Source organism: Hemiscyllium ocellatum, chromosome 19 (assembly GCF_020745735.1).
Source record: "Hemiscyllium ocellatum isolate sHemOce1 chromosome 19, sHemOce1.pat.X.cur, whole genome shotgun sequence".
NCBI classification, from domain to species: domain Eukaryota; kingdom Metazoa; phylum Chordata; class Chondrichthyes; order Orectolobiformes; family Hemiscylliidae; genus Hemiscyllium; species Hemiscyllium ocellatum.
The window spans coordinates 79,623,905-79,638,974 of NC_083419.1; positions in this window are offsets into that span (position 1 = coordinate 79,623,905).

The window sequence follows — 15,070 nt, forward strand, 5'->3', positions numbered from 1 at the left end:
TGATTAGAGATAGTCAGCATGGCTTTGTGAGTGGAAAACCCTGTTTCACAAACTGGATTGACTGTTCGAGGAGGTGACTAAGAGATAGATGAAGGCAGAACAGTGAACATTGTCCACATGGATTTCAGCAAAACATTTAACAAGGTTCTAACGGTTGTAGAACATCTAGTCAAGAGGAAGAAGGAAGCTTATATAAGGTAGAGGAGGCAATAAGATAGACCTCTAGCGAGTTATATGGGGTGGCAAGGTGACTCAGCAGTTACCACTGCTGCATCAGCACAAGGGACACAATTTCGATTCCAGCCCCGGGCTACTGTCTGTCTGGCGTTTGCACATTTTTCCCACATCTGTGTGGGTTTCCTCCAGGTGTTCCGTTCCCCCCCCCACCCCCCACCCCCACCTTCACCCCACAGTGCAAACGTGTGCAGGTTAGGTGACTCAGTCATGCTAAATTCATCACAGTGTTCAGGGATGTGTAGGTTTGACGAATTAGTTAGGGCAATTCACACTCCACACTGACTGTGTGGAGTTTGCAAGTTCTCCCCGTGTCTGCGTGGGTTTCCTCCGGGTGCTCCAGTTTCCTCCCACAGTCCAAAGATATGCGGGTCAGGTGAATTGGCCATGCTAAATTGCCCGTAGTGTTAGGTAAAGGGGTAATGTAGGGGTATGGGTGGGTTGCGCTTCGGCGGGTCGGTGTGGACTTGTTGGGCCAAAGGGCCTGTATCCACATTGTAAGTAATCTAATTGTAGAGTGATAGGATGGGAGAATGGTTCTGGGACGGATACTCTTTGTCGGGATGGAATGGAGTTGTTGGACAAAATGGCCTGTTTCTACACTGCAGGAATTCTCTGAAGATAGCCAGGAAGAATGGGCTTAGGATTGCCCGAAGGGGGCATGGAAAAGTATTGTTGGGAAGGATGAAGGAAAACCATAAGACATTCTCCATTTATGTGAGGAACAATAAGATGGCCAGAGTGAGGGTAGGGCCGATCAGGGATCGTGAATGGAACTTGTGCCTGGAGTCGGAGGAGGTAGGGGAGGTCCTTAATGCATATTGTGCTGCAGTATTCACAACTGAGAGGGACCTTGTCATTTGTCAGGGCAGCGTGAAAAGGACTGACGTGTGAACAGGTTGATGTTAAGAAGGAGGATGTGTTGAGTATTGTTTAAAACATACGATAGATAAGTCTGTTGAACCAGATGGGCTATGCCCAAGGTTACTACAGGAAGTGAGGGAAGGGATTGCTGAACCTTTGGCGATGACTTTTTCACCCTCACTGTCCACTGGAGTCATACCAGATTGTTGGAGGGTGGCCAATGTTGATATTCCATGTTCAAGAAAGGGAATAGGAATAATCCTTGGAATTACAGACCTGTCAGTCTTATGCCTGTGATGTTCAGATTACTGGACAGGATTTGTCAAAGACAGGATTTGTGATTCCTTGGAAAACCATTGTTTAATTTCAGATAATCAGCATGGCACAGTTAGGGGTAGGTCATGCCTCACAAATCTTATTGAAACCTTTGAGAATGTGACAAAATACATTGATGGCTCATTCAGAACGTACAGAGGTATGGGATCCAGGGAAACCTGTATGTCTGGATACACAATTCCCGGCCCGTAGAAAACAGAGTGTGATGATTGATGGAAAGTATACATCCTGGCATTCAATGACCAGTGGTGTTCTGCAGGGAGAGATTAGAGGACATCTGCTCTTTGTGATTTTTAAAAAATGACTTGGATGTGGGAGTGGAAGAGTGGGTTAGTAAGTTTGCCAATGACACAAAGGGTGCTGGAGTGGTGGATCGTGTGGAGGGCTGGTGTAGGTTGCAACGGGATAATGACAGGATGCGGAGCTGGGTTGTGAAATGGCAGATGGAGTTCAATCTGGAAAAATGTGAAGATATTTATGTCATAATGTCGAATTTGAATGCAGAATACAGGTTAAATGTAGAATACTTGGTATTCTGGAGCAGCAGAGGAATCTTGGGTTCCACGTCAATCGATCTCTCAAAGTTGCAATACAAGTTGAAAGGGTTGTTAAAATGGAATAAATTGTGTTGGATTTTATTAGCTGTGGGATTGAATTTTAAAGCCGTGAGGTTATATTGCAGCTCTGTAGCGCATTTGGAATATTGTGTTTAGTTTGGATCCTCTCATTACAGGAAGGATGTGGAAACTTTAGAGATGGTAAAGAGGAGATTTACCAGGATGCTGCCTGTACTGGAAAGCATATCTTATGAAGAAAGGTTGACCATGCTAGGGCTTTTCTCATTGAAGTGAAGAAGGGTGAAGGGCGACTTGGTAGAGCTGAACAAGATGATGAGAGTCACTGACAGAGTGAATAGTCAGATATCTTTTTCCCATGGCAGGAATGGCTATTACAAGTGGGCATGATTTTAGGGTGATTGAAGGATGGATAAGTTTGGTTTCAGAGTTTGGTTCTTTACACAGAGAATGATGTGCTGATAAAATGCACTGCCAGCGATGGTAGCGAAATTAGATACATTCGGGACATTTAATAGACACTTGAGTAGACACATGGATGATAGTAAAATGAAGGGTATGTAGGTTTGTTTGATCTCACAGTCAGATAATAGATTGGCATGGCATCTTGTGCTGTACTGTTCTGTCTTCTACGTTCAGCATGGTAAACTGGGTAATAAGCTCAGATCAATGTTTGGCATTCAAGAGGAGCTAGTGAACTGGATACAAAGCTGGCTTGATGGAAGGAGATAACGGGTGATGGGAGACATGTTGCTTTTATGACTGGAGGCATGTGACAAGCGATGTAGTGGGTCTACCAGTGTTTGTCATTTGGATAAATAGTTTGGATGGGAGTATTGGTTTCCTGGTCAGTAAGTTTTCTGGGTAAAACTGAAATTGGTGGTAACGTGGACAATGAAGAAGTTATCTGTAATACAACCGGATGGACAGTACTGCTGGGATAGTGGGCTAAAGAGTAGCAGATGGCGTTTAATTAGATAAATGTGAGGTGTTCCATTTTGGTGAAACAAATCAGCGTGGGACAGTTAATGTTCGGGCCCTGGGTAGTGTTGTCAATCAGAGACCCAGGGACGCAGGCACACAATTCTTTGAAAGTGGTGTCACAGGTAGACAGGTTGGTGAAGCAGGCATTTGGGATGGTTATCTCATTGGTCACAGCATTGAGAGGAGGAGCAAGGATGTCATGTTGTGGCTGTACAAGATATTGGCGGGGCCACCATAATAGCATAGCTAATCAGTAGGAAGATCTCATCTCGTCCAATCCAGGAATGTATGAATAAAAATATAGATGTCCCTCCCTATCTCTGCAAACTCCTCCAGCTGCAGCAATCAGTACTGGCGTTGTAACACCGTTCAGGCCCTGACCACTCTCTGTAACACTCTCACCACCTCCAGCACCTTCACCTCTCCCTGTTCCTGTCATGTTATTAAACTCTGACAATGATTCCCCTTCCCAATGCCCTCCTCCTGCTAGAAGACCCTTTGCAATCCCTTTAACACTTACTCTAAAACACTGTCTCACTTCAGAATTTTAAGTACTTTTCGGTGATCTTCCCAGCCTCATAACTTAATGTGATCCATGTTGTCCTGAGTGATGGACGGGTAGGAATTTCTTGCTGAGGTTTTGTCTGTTTCAATGGAATGTCATTTTAGTGAGTGTTTTACACTGTTCCTTCAAATGTTTTCCACTGTTCATTTACAGATGCATGTTTCAGTCTTTAGCCTGTTTAACTTTGTCACTTCTCCTGTCAAACTCATGTAATTGGCTATTTTTGTTTCTAGTTATAACTTGTCCTTTCTGTGATTCACTTTAAAACTTTATATTCCTTTAAAATGCACTTTATCACAATTTCCCAGAGGATCTCTCCACGTGACATTACTCATTTACTAAGTTTCATCACACAACGGTCGCTCTGAGGTAGCGACGTCCCTAGCCAGTTGTACAATGTCTTATTCAAAAAAAAACACTGAAAAAAATTCTCCAAACTCCTCTTTCAATATCACTCTTCTCAGTATGATTGTCCCGATTATGAAAATATTGAAGTTTCACTAAATTATCGCAATGCCTTTATTAAAAATTCCAATGGATTCCAGTTTAATACAGTGAGGAGCAATGAAATGTTGTTAAGTGGCCTAACACTGTTCTGCTGCTTGTGTCCTTGGCAAGTAGTAGCCAGAATTTGCATTCAGACTGACTCTACTTCATGATCTGAAGCCAAATGCTTTATCTGTAATGCCTTTGTTATCCATTATTGTAAGCATTACCCATTTTTCTTGAGTTTGTGAATCATTGCATACTTATGTTTCATCTTTTGTTCACCTTTTAACCACGACTCTCTGGTAACTAAATCTCGTTTATCTCTGTGTCACAAATCCATCTACCTTATTTATGAGACTTTGTCCATTCCAAGAAAAATAAACGTAGTTTACTCTTTTCCACAATTTCCTGTCACAAACATCTTCATTGATATGCAGTTTTAGTTAAACTCTGTCCTTTCCTGTTCTTTTCTGCTTGTCTTCAGCCACGTCCCCATGATGTTCTGATGCGCCAGCATTTCTCTTTGGATTTGGAAATCTCTTTTCACCTGAATCCCGTCCCTGCATCGGCTGTGTCAGTTTAAAGCCCTGTGCATAAACCTACCGACATGATTGACCAGGACACAGTTCCCAGCACAGTTGCAGTGGCACCATCCTAATGGATTTTTTTTTTAAATCAGGTATGGGATGTAGGTGTCTCTGGCTAAGCAGACTTTCTTGTCAGCCATAGCTGCCCTTGAACTGAGTAACTTGCACGTCCATTTCAGAGAGTAATTGAGAGGTAAACACTTTGCTGTGGGTATGCCATGCAGACCATGTGAGAATGGGCAGATGTCCTTTTCGAAAGGACAAGTTTTGGGTTGTTTTTGTACATCAACTATGGTCTCATACCTATTTATGGATTGTTAATTACAATATTTAAAATTGTTGATTTCAAATTCCACCATTTTTTATGCTGGGATTCAAACCTGCCTCCCCTGAACATGAGCTGAGGTTTGGGATACGTGCTCGAGCAATAATACCACTAGGCCATCACTTCACCGACTTACCCCTGATCATTGATCACAGATACCAGTGCATCCTGAAGCTAAACTCATTCTTCCTACTGCTTGATCCTGAAATCTTAAAGCACGCTGGTGATATCACTCAGTCTCTCTCCATGTGGTATCCCTCACTGTGTGGGTCTAATTTCTGCCTCTGTCAGCGCCTCTCACACTTGCAGCTACTCCAGACGCTGAGCCAGCAGAATCATCCAATTTGGAAAGACGAAGCAGAACAGGTCAGGGATGGAGACTGGGATTTTCCAGGTCTCTGTGGGATACAGTACCATTCTTCATGTGTAACCTTCACTGGATCAGTCTAATTTCCCATTCTGTCTGTTTCTCTGTCTCCTGTAAGTAGTCGGGAAGGTCCTGACTCAGTAAACTCACCAACTGCTGGGTGGCACGTCCATCACCTCACCGAAGATGTTTGGTCAGCCAGAGAGACAAAGGGTAGAGAAATCTGGAACCTTCAATAAATCCTGCAGTGAGGGAAGATCACTCACAGTACACAGAGCAGAGAGCAATGAGAGGGCTCCAAACATCGGCTAACAAGACATGACATTGCTGCAAGGGGAGTAAAATAAACACAAAATGCTGTACTAAGACAGCATCAGGAGTTTCACAGTTATCAATCCAGGCCTATGCCGTCTTAGTGAGCATCAGTACAACAGTGGGGAAAGCAGGCCTCCCAAGACAGGGTGGGAATGCTGCCTTGGAATTTTCTGTTCTGCGTTCCTTCTCCAACCCTGTATCTATGTCATGTTTCATTGACCCGTGTCTTCAAAAATTTGTAACTCCTATATCAGTTTCAGTCCCTGCAACCTCCTCCCTTCCCTGTAGTCCCTCCACACAAAAGTTATGCAGCACACAAACAGAAACTTCTGTCCAACTAGTCCATGCTCACCACAGTTCCTGAATGAGTCACATTTGTCTGTGTTTGACCCATATCCCTGTAAACCTTCTCCCCATGTTTCTGCCCAAATGTCTTTTACAAGTTGTTATTGTGCTTCACCCCATCACTTCCCCCGGCAGCTCATTCAATACGTGAACCATCCTCTGTGTGGAAAATGTTCGCTTCCAATCCCTTTTAAGTCTTTCCTCTCCCACCTCAATGTTTCTCCACTCTAGTTATAGACTCCCTTACCTGGGTTAGAGACCGTCACTCTTCACCTTAGGTATACCCCTCGTGGTTTTATATACCTTTATAAAATCACCCCTCAGCCACCTACGCCTAATGGACGGACAATGATAGAAATATCTCTGCTAGGGTCCCTGCCACAATGTTCTGGGATACACTTATTCAGCAGCTCGGGCTTTCTCTAACTTTGTGTTCAAAGACCTCCAGGACCAATTCTTCTGTAATGGGGAATCTTTTTCAAGACATCACTGATTCTTTCACTGACTTGTCTGCAGTAATTTCTGACATAAAACATTCATTTCGGGTCTCAACCATCTCCTGTGGTTCCACACATGGATGGCCTCATTGGTCTTTGAGGGGGCTTATTGACTCCATCGTTGCTTTTTGTACTTGTGTGCTGTAGGATCGCTTTGCATCCTCTTTGCTGCCAAAGCTATCTCATACCTCTGTTTTGCTTTCCAGCTTATCCAGCCTCTCCTTGTAAGTCAAACCCTTCAGTATCAGAAACATCTTCGTGAATCTTTGCTCCGTGTACAGTTTCAGAAAATGCTTCCTAAAGCAGGAGGATCAGAATTCTATGCAGTGCTCCAACTGGAGACCCATCAATGTCTTGTACAGCCTTATCATGATGTGCCAACTCATGTATTCAATTCTCTGACCAATGTGGGCAAGTGTGCCAAATCCACTTTCCCCATCCTGTCCACCAGTGATGCCATTTCCAGGGGTCAATGTGTCCACATCCCTTGGTCTCTTTCTGTTCGACAGCACTGCCCAGGGCCCGACCATTAAATGTGTTAGTCCTCCCTGGTTTGTGTTAACAGAATCCATCACCTGATTTCAAATCCATCTTCCATTCCTTGGCCAACTGGCTGAATTGCGTGAGATCACTACGATAATTGTATTCCCTGTCCACTATAACCCGTGTTCTATCCGGACTTTTATCAACAAACTTCCTAATAATGACTCCTATGTTCTTACTGAGAGATTTTCTGTAAATGATGCATAACAGTGGACCTAACACTGTTCCTTATGGCACACTGCTGGTCATTGACGTCCAGTCTGCACAACAACCGTCTCCAACAACCCTCTGTCTCTTACTGTCAAGCCAATTTTGTGTCCAGTTGGCTATCTCTCCCTGCTCCCATATGATCTAACCTTACTAACCAGTGTTCCACACTAAACCCTTTCCAAGGCCTTGCTGTGGTCAGTGTAGGCACAGTCTCCTGTTTTGTCTTCATCTATCTTCTTAGTCACCTCTTCAACAAACTCAGTCAAGTTTGTGAGACACTACTGTATACTTTGTGTCAAATTGTCCCTTGCCTGTAACTCCTATCCCTCAGAGACCCCTCAACACTGTACGCACCACTAATATCAAGCCAATTGGTCTTTCGGTCCCTGGCTTTCCCTCGCAGCAATTTTAAATACTGGCACAATGTTAAACACCCTCCAGGCTTCCAGCTCATCACCTGTAGCTGTCACTGATATAAATACCTCTTTAAGGGGCACTTCTTCCTGAGTTTCCCCGAGTGTCCTCGGATATACATGATTAGCTCCAGGGATTTGTCTATTTTCTATGCGTTTTAAAATCTCCAGCGGCTCCTATTTTAATTTGCGGATTCTTTTGAGAATTTTATTTCCCTGACTTTCCCAGTCTTTAAGTACTGATGTGAAATTTTCGTCAAGGATCTCACCCATCTCCTATGGTTCCACACATGGATTATCCAATTGATCTTTAAGGGGGCACATTCTGTCTCTAGTTAATCTTCTGTCGTTAGTATTCATGTCCAATTCCTTTCGATTTTCCTCAGTATTATCAGCCAAAGTTTTCTCAGGTCTCCTGTTTGCCCTACTGCTTTCCTTCTTCAGTTTATTACTGTACCCACAATGTTCTTTGAGGAATCCAGCTGGCCATATATGACATGGACTGCCTTTTTCTTGACCTGAATCTTAATATCCCCACTTATCCAGAATTTCCTACTTGTAGTCAGCATTGTCCTTCACACTAACAGAAATATCCTCACGATGAACTCTCATTTTATATTTATGTTGAAAGCTTCACACCTGCCTGAGGTCCATTTACCTGCAAATCGTCTCCACAATCAACTGCTTAAAGCTCTAGACCAATACCTTCTGGATTTGGGCAGGCTAATTTTGATGTTTCACTTGTGGACCAGGCCTCTCCTTTTCAATAACAGTTTTCATAGTAATATAGTTGTGGTCACTTTGTCAAAGTGCTCCCCAACTAACACCTCAGTCCCTTTCCCTACATTGTTCTCAAAAGGGAGGTCAGGTTTTGCCACTTTCTCCAGGGCGAGGGTGAACAACCAGTGGTAATTGTGCACATCAGATTACTCCCATTGCCGCTCACCAGTGAATATGGAAATAGAAAGATAAGCTGGATGCAAAAGTGCCTGAGGACCTAGTGGAGGGGGAAAGGTTTATACGTATTGGATCATTGGGATCTCTTCTAGGGTAGAGGTGAACTGTACAAGGGGGACTGGTTGGACTTGAACCAGAAGGTTACGAGAAACCTGAGGGTGAAGATTTGCTCGTGTTACCTGGGAGGGCTTAATCTAGTTTGCCAGGGGATTGGGATTCTGAAAAAGAGTGAGACCATCGGCCAGTCAGAGGAAATCCACCAGCCACCGAGAGCACGTTTCCTATTCAGGATATCCAGGGGCACAGTCAAGGGAGGGAAAAAAATACTTCTGGTTAAACGACATTTATTTCGTGAGGCCTGACTGGTAAGGCAGGTGAGCTCAGAGCATGGATTGGCTCTGGGGACTGAGATGTTATAACCATAACAGAAACATGGCTGAGAGAAGGGCAGGACTGGCAGCTCAGTGTTCCAGGATACAGAAGGTACAGGCGTGACAGAAAGACAAGTAAGTGAGGAGGAGGAGTGGCCCTTTTGATAAGGGAGAACATAACAACAGTGGTCAGAGAGGATATTCCTAAAGAGTTATCAAATGATGTTATGTGGTTAGAAGCTAGAAAGAAGAAGGGGGTGACCTCTTTGTTGGGACTGTATTACAGAATCAGAAAAAGCCAGCGGGTATGAGAAGAGCAGATGTGTCGTGAGATTGTAGATAGCTGTAGGATTAAGAGAGTAGTATTGATAGAAGATTTTAATTTCCCCTGGATTGACTTGTCTACTCAGAGAATAAAAGGCCCGTATGGGGTACAATTCGTCAAATGGGTTAAAGAAAGTTTCCTTGACCAATATGTAGACGGTCTTACTCTACTCAAGTGGGCGCAACATTGGATCTCCCCTGAGAAAACGAGATCAGGAAGTGACTGAAGTGTCAGTCGGAGAGCACTTTGGGTCCAGTGACCGCAACTGCCTTAGTTTTAACATAACGACAGAAAATGTTAGGAGAGGTCCACAGGTTAAGGAGCTATGCTGGAACACAGCCAGTTTTGGGGCCATGAAGCAGGACATGGCAGAGATTGAGTGGGTGAGTCTGTTTGAAGGAAAAGAAACGACTGGAAAATGGGAGGCTTTTCAAAGTGTAATACTGAAAATCCTTAGCAAGGGGATTGATTTTAAGAACAGTGAGGATTTACTGCATCTTTATAGCATCCTGGTGAGACCACACTTGGAATATTGTGTTCAGTTTTGGTCCCGTCTTTACAGGAAGGATGTGCAAGTTTTAGAGAGCGTACACAGGAGATTTACCAGGATGCTGCCTGGAATGGAGGGCATTTCTTATGAAGGAAGTTTGAGCGGGATAAGGCTTTTCACATTGGAGTGAAGAAAGGCGTGGACCAAGGTGGTAGAGGTGAACAAGATGAGGAGAGGCATAGAGTGAGTGAATAGTGAGAGACTTTTTCTCCTTTGGCATAAATGGATATTACAAGGGTGTGTAATTTTAGGGTGAATGGAGGATGGATAATATGATATAGAATGGTAGGTGGTTGGAATGCACCACCAATGGTGGTAGTAAAATTAGATACTTTCGGGACATTTAGTAGATTGTTGGATAGGCACATGGATGATAGTAAAATGAAGGGTGTGGAAGTTAGTTTGATCTTACAGTCGGATAAAAGATTGGCATGGCATCATGGCCGAAGTGTCTTGTGCTGTACTGTTCTGTGTTCTACATTCCGTATGGTAAATGGGTAATAAGCTCAGATCAGTGTAAAAGGATATGGCATTCAGGAGAAGCTAGTCAACTGGATACAAAATTGGCTTGATGGTTGGAGACAGAGGGTGATGGGAGACATGTTGTTTTTCTGACTGGAGGCATGTGACCAGCGGTGCAGTGGGTCGACTGTTGTTTGTCATTTGGATAAATGGTTTGGATGGGAATATTGGTTTCCTGGTAAGTAATCTTCTTGGGTGACACTGACATTGGTGGTAAGGTGGACAGGGAAGAAGGATATCTATGATACAACAGGATGAACAGGACTGCTGTGAGAGTGGGCTGAATAATAGCAGATAGAGTTTAATTAGATAAATGTGAAGTGTTCCATTGTGGTGAAGCAAACCAGGGATGGGACTTGTAGGGCTAATGTTCGGGCCCTGGGTAGTGTTGTCATTCAGAGACACAGGGATGCAGGTACACAGTTCTTTGAAAGTTGCATCATAGGCAGGCAGGCTGGTGAAGCAGGCGTTTGGGATGGTTACCTTTCTTTGTCAGAGCATTGAGAATGGGAGTTGGGATGTCATGTTGTATCTGTACAGGACATTGGCGAGGCCACCATAAATGCATTGCTGATCAGTAGGAAGAACACATCAGGTTCACTTCCCTGCTTTAGGGAAGGATAACAAATATTCTCACCTGGTCTGGCCAATATGTCACTCCAGACCCACAGCAATATGGCTGACTCTGAACACCCCTCTGGGTAATTAAGAGTGGGGTCAACGAATGTTAGTCACGGCAGTGACACCCTCATCTCATAAATGAATAAATAAAATTACATATGTCCCTCCCTACCTCTGCAAATCCCTCCTGCTGCAACAATCCGTACTTGGTTTGAAACACTTTTCAGGCCCTGACCACTCTCTTTAACACTGTCACCACCTCCTGCACCTACACCTCTCCTTGTTCCTATTGTGACATTATATCCTCCGAGGGATTCCTCTGCCAACTGCCTTCCTCCTGCGAGCAGACCCTTTGCAACCCCTTTAAAACTTACTCCTAAAACACTCTCGCACTTCAGGATTTTAAGTACTTTTTGGTGATCTTCTCAGCCTCATAATCTAATGTTATGCATTTTTTCCTGAGTGAGGGACAGGTGTGAGTTTCTTGTAGAGGTCTTGTCTGTTTAAATGGAATATCCTTTAGCTGAGTGATTTATACTGTTCCTTCAAATGTTTACCTCTGTTCATTTACACACACACACATGTTTAGATTGTTTAGCTTGGTCAGTTCTCCTCTCAAACTCATGTCATTGGCAATTTTTGTTTTTATTTGTAGCTTTCCCTTTCTGTGATTCACTTTAAAATTTTATATTTCTTTAAAATGCAATTTATCACAATTTCCCAGAGGATCTCTCCAGGTAACATTACTCATTCACTAAGTTTCACCACACAACGGTCGATCTGACATAGTTACATCCCTAGCCAGTTGCACAATGTGTTATTTAAAGAAACACTAAAAAAAATTCTCTGAACGTCCCTTCCAAGATCACTGTTGACAGTGTGATTGTCAAGATTATGCGAATTTTGAATTTTCACTGAATTCTCATTGTGCCTTTATTAAAAAAGATCCAAAGAGTTCCCGTTTAATGCAGCGATGAGCAATGAAATGCTGTTCAGTGGCCTAAAACTGTTCTGCTGCATGTGTCCTTGGCAAGTCGTAGCCAGAATTTACATTCAGACTGACTTTACTTCATGATCTGCAGCCAAATACTTTCTCTGTAATGCCTTTGTTATTAATTATTGTTAGCGATGTCGTCTTTGCCTGAGTTTGCACAAGGTTGTGAAACATTGATTATTTATTTCCATCTTTTTTCACCCTGTAAACACGTCACCCTGATGTCTAATTCTCTTTTATCTCTGGGTCACAAATCCATCTACCTTATGGAAGAGACTTTGTCCATTCCACAACAAAAACACAATTTACTGTTTCCTACAATTTCCTGTCATAAATTGATTCGCTGACGTACAGTTTTAGTTGAACTCTGTCCCTTCCTGTTCCTTTCTGCTTGTCTTCAGCCACATTCCCCATGCTGTTCCGATGCTTCACTTTTCTATTTGGATTTGGAAAGCTCCTTTCACCTGAACCCTGTCCCTGATCCTCTCTGTCAGTTGAAAGTCCTGTCCCTAAACCTACTGGCGTGATTGGCCAGGACCCTGGTCCCAGCACGGTTCCAGTGTGACCATCCAGATGGTTTATTTTTAAAATCAGGTATGGGATGTGGGTGTCTCATGCTTGAGCACTGATACCAGGGCATCAGGAACCTAAACCTGTTCTTCCTACATGATTGTTTCATTATGAAATCTTCCTGCCCTCTGGTGATATCACTCAGACTCTCTTCATGTGATATCCATCACTGTGAGTGTCTAATTGCTGCTGCTGTCAGCGTTCCTCACTCTTGCAGCTACTCCAGATCCTGAGCCAATTGAAGTCTTCACTCCAGAGAGACGCAGCAGCATAGGCCAGGGATGGAGACAGGGTTTTTCAGATCTCTGTTGGACTTAGTGCCATTCTCCAAGTGTATCCCTCACGGGATCAGTCTAATTTACCACACTGTCTATTCCTCTGACTCCTATAGGTATTAGAAAGGGCCTGACTCAATAGACTTCCCAGCTGCTGGGTGTCTCGTCCATCGCCACATTGAAGATGGTTGATCAGCCAGGGAGACAAAGGGAAGGGAGATTTGGAGTCTTCAATAATTCTTGCAGTGAGGTAACAATGAACAGGGCAGAGAGTAAAGAGAGAGCTCCAAACATCGGCTAACAAAACACGACATAGATACAGTAATGGAGGGGAAGCATAGTACAGACAACACCCATATAGTAAGTTCTGTTGTGCTAAGACTCACTACTCTGCAACACTCTATCTTCAGCATGTCTTGGTGACTAGTGTCTTCAATAATTTCTAATTCCTTTCACACTTCCTGTCCCGGTAAACTCCCTCATGCCCTATACTACCTCCACATACTTGAATTGTGCTGCATTCCAGACTACCATCCCTATCGCTGTAACTTGCTTCAGTGTCTATAACGTGCCTTATCTCAGTAGTCTCCTCCTCCAATAACAGGAGACAGGGTCATGCAGCACGGAAACGGTTCCTTCGATCCAACTAGTCCATACTGACCAGAGTCCCTGAACGAGTCGCGTTTCCCTGCACTTGGCCCATATCCCTTCAAACCTTCTCCTCTCCATGTACCTGCCCAAATGTCTTTTACATGTTGTTATTGTACTTTTCTCTACCAGTTCCCCTCGAAACCCATTCCATACCTCCACCATAGTCTGTGTGGAAAATGTTCTCCTTCAAACCCTTTTAAGTTTTTTCCTCTCCCATCTCCTATTTATCCCATCCAGAACACAGAACATAGAACATGACAGTGCAGTACAGGCCCTTAGGCCCTCAATGTGCGCCAATCTGTGGAGCCAATCTGAAGACCATATAACTTTCCCCATTCTATTCTCATCCATATGCCTATCCAATGACCATTGAAATGTCCTCAAAGTTGGCGAGTATCACTCTATCAGGCCATGCATTCCATGCCTGACAATTCTGAGTAAAGAACCTACTTCTCGCATCTGTCCCATATTTATTAGTTAATAGTAATATTAATTACTACCTCAATTTAAAGGTATTTGCCCTCGTGCTAGGCACACGTCATCCGAGGGAAAAGGCTCTCACTGTCCAATACATGTCATCCTCTGATTGTCTTATATGTCTCAATTAATTGGTCTTAAACTCTTCTCTCAAACAAAAACAGATTCAAGTCACTCAGCCTTCCTAATAGCACCTACACTCCGTACCAGGTAACATCGTAGTAAAACTCCTCAGAACCCTTTCCAAATATTTTAACATCCTTCTTCTAATGCGGTGACCTGACCCATAGGCAACACTCCAAATGCGGCCGCGCCAGAGTTTTGTACAGCTGCAGCATTATCTCATGGTTCCGAAACTCAGTCCCTGTACCAATAAAAGCTCACATGGTGAATGCCTTCTTAACAATCCTATCAAACTGGATGTCAACTTTCAGCGATCTATGAACATGGACACAGTGATCTCTCTGCTCATGTGCACTACCAGTTCTGCTTTACCCACACCCACCTGTTTGGTCACCTCAAAGAAGTCAGTAAGTTTTATGAGGCATGACCTACTCTTCACAAAACCGTGCTGACTATCCCTCATCAACGTATTCATCTCCAGATGATTATAAATGCTAGCCTTTCCAAGCCTTTCCAACACTTTGTCCCAGAATCGAAGTAAGGCTCACAGCTCTATAGTTACCCAGGGTTGTCTCTATTCCCCTTCTTGATCAAGGGGACAACATTTGCTGTCCTCCAGCCTTCTGACACTATTCCTGAAGACAATGACGGCATAAAGATCAAAGCCAAAGGCTCAGCAATCTCCTTCCTGGCCTCCTGGAGAAGCCATGAATAAATCCCATCTGGCCCAGGGGCCCTCTTTTCACTTTCCAGAATTACTAACCCCTTATCTTTCTGGAGTTCAATCCCATCTAGTTATGGACTCCACTACCCTGGGGTAAAGACGTTGGCTACCTGTACCCCTCATGGTTTTATAAACCATTATAAGGTCACCCCTCAGCCACCTACGCCCAGTGGAAATGTGAAGGACAATGATATAAATATTTCTGCTCGTGTCCCTGCCACTACTTTGCCACAATGTTCTGGGATACATTTGTTCAGTAGC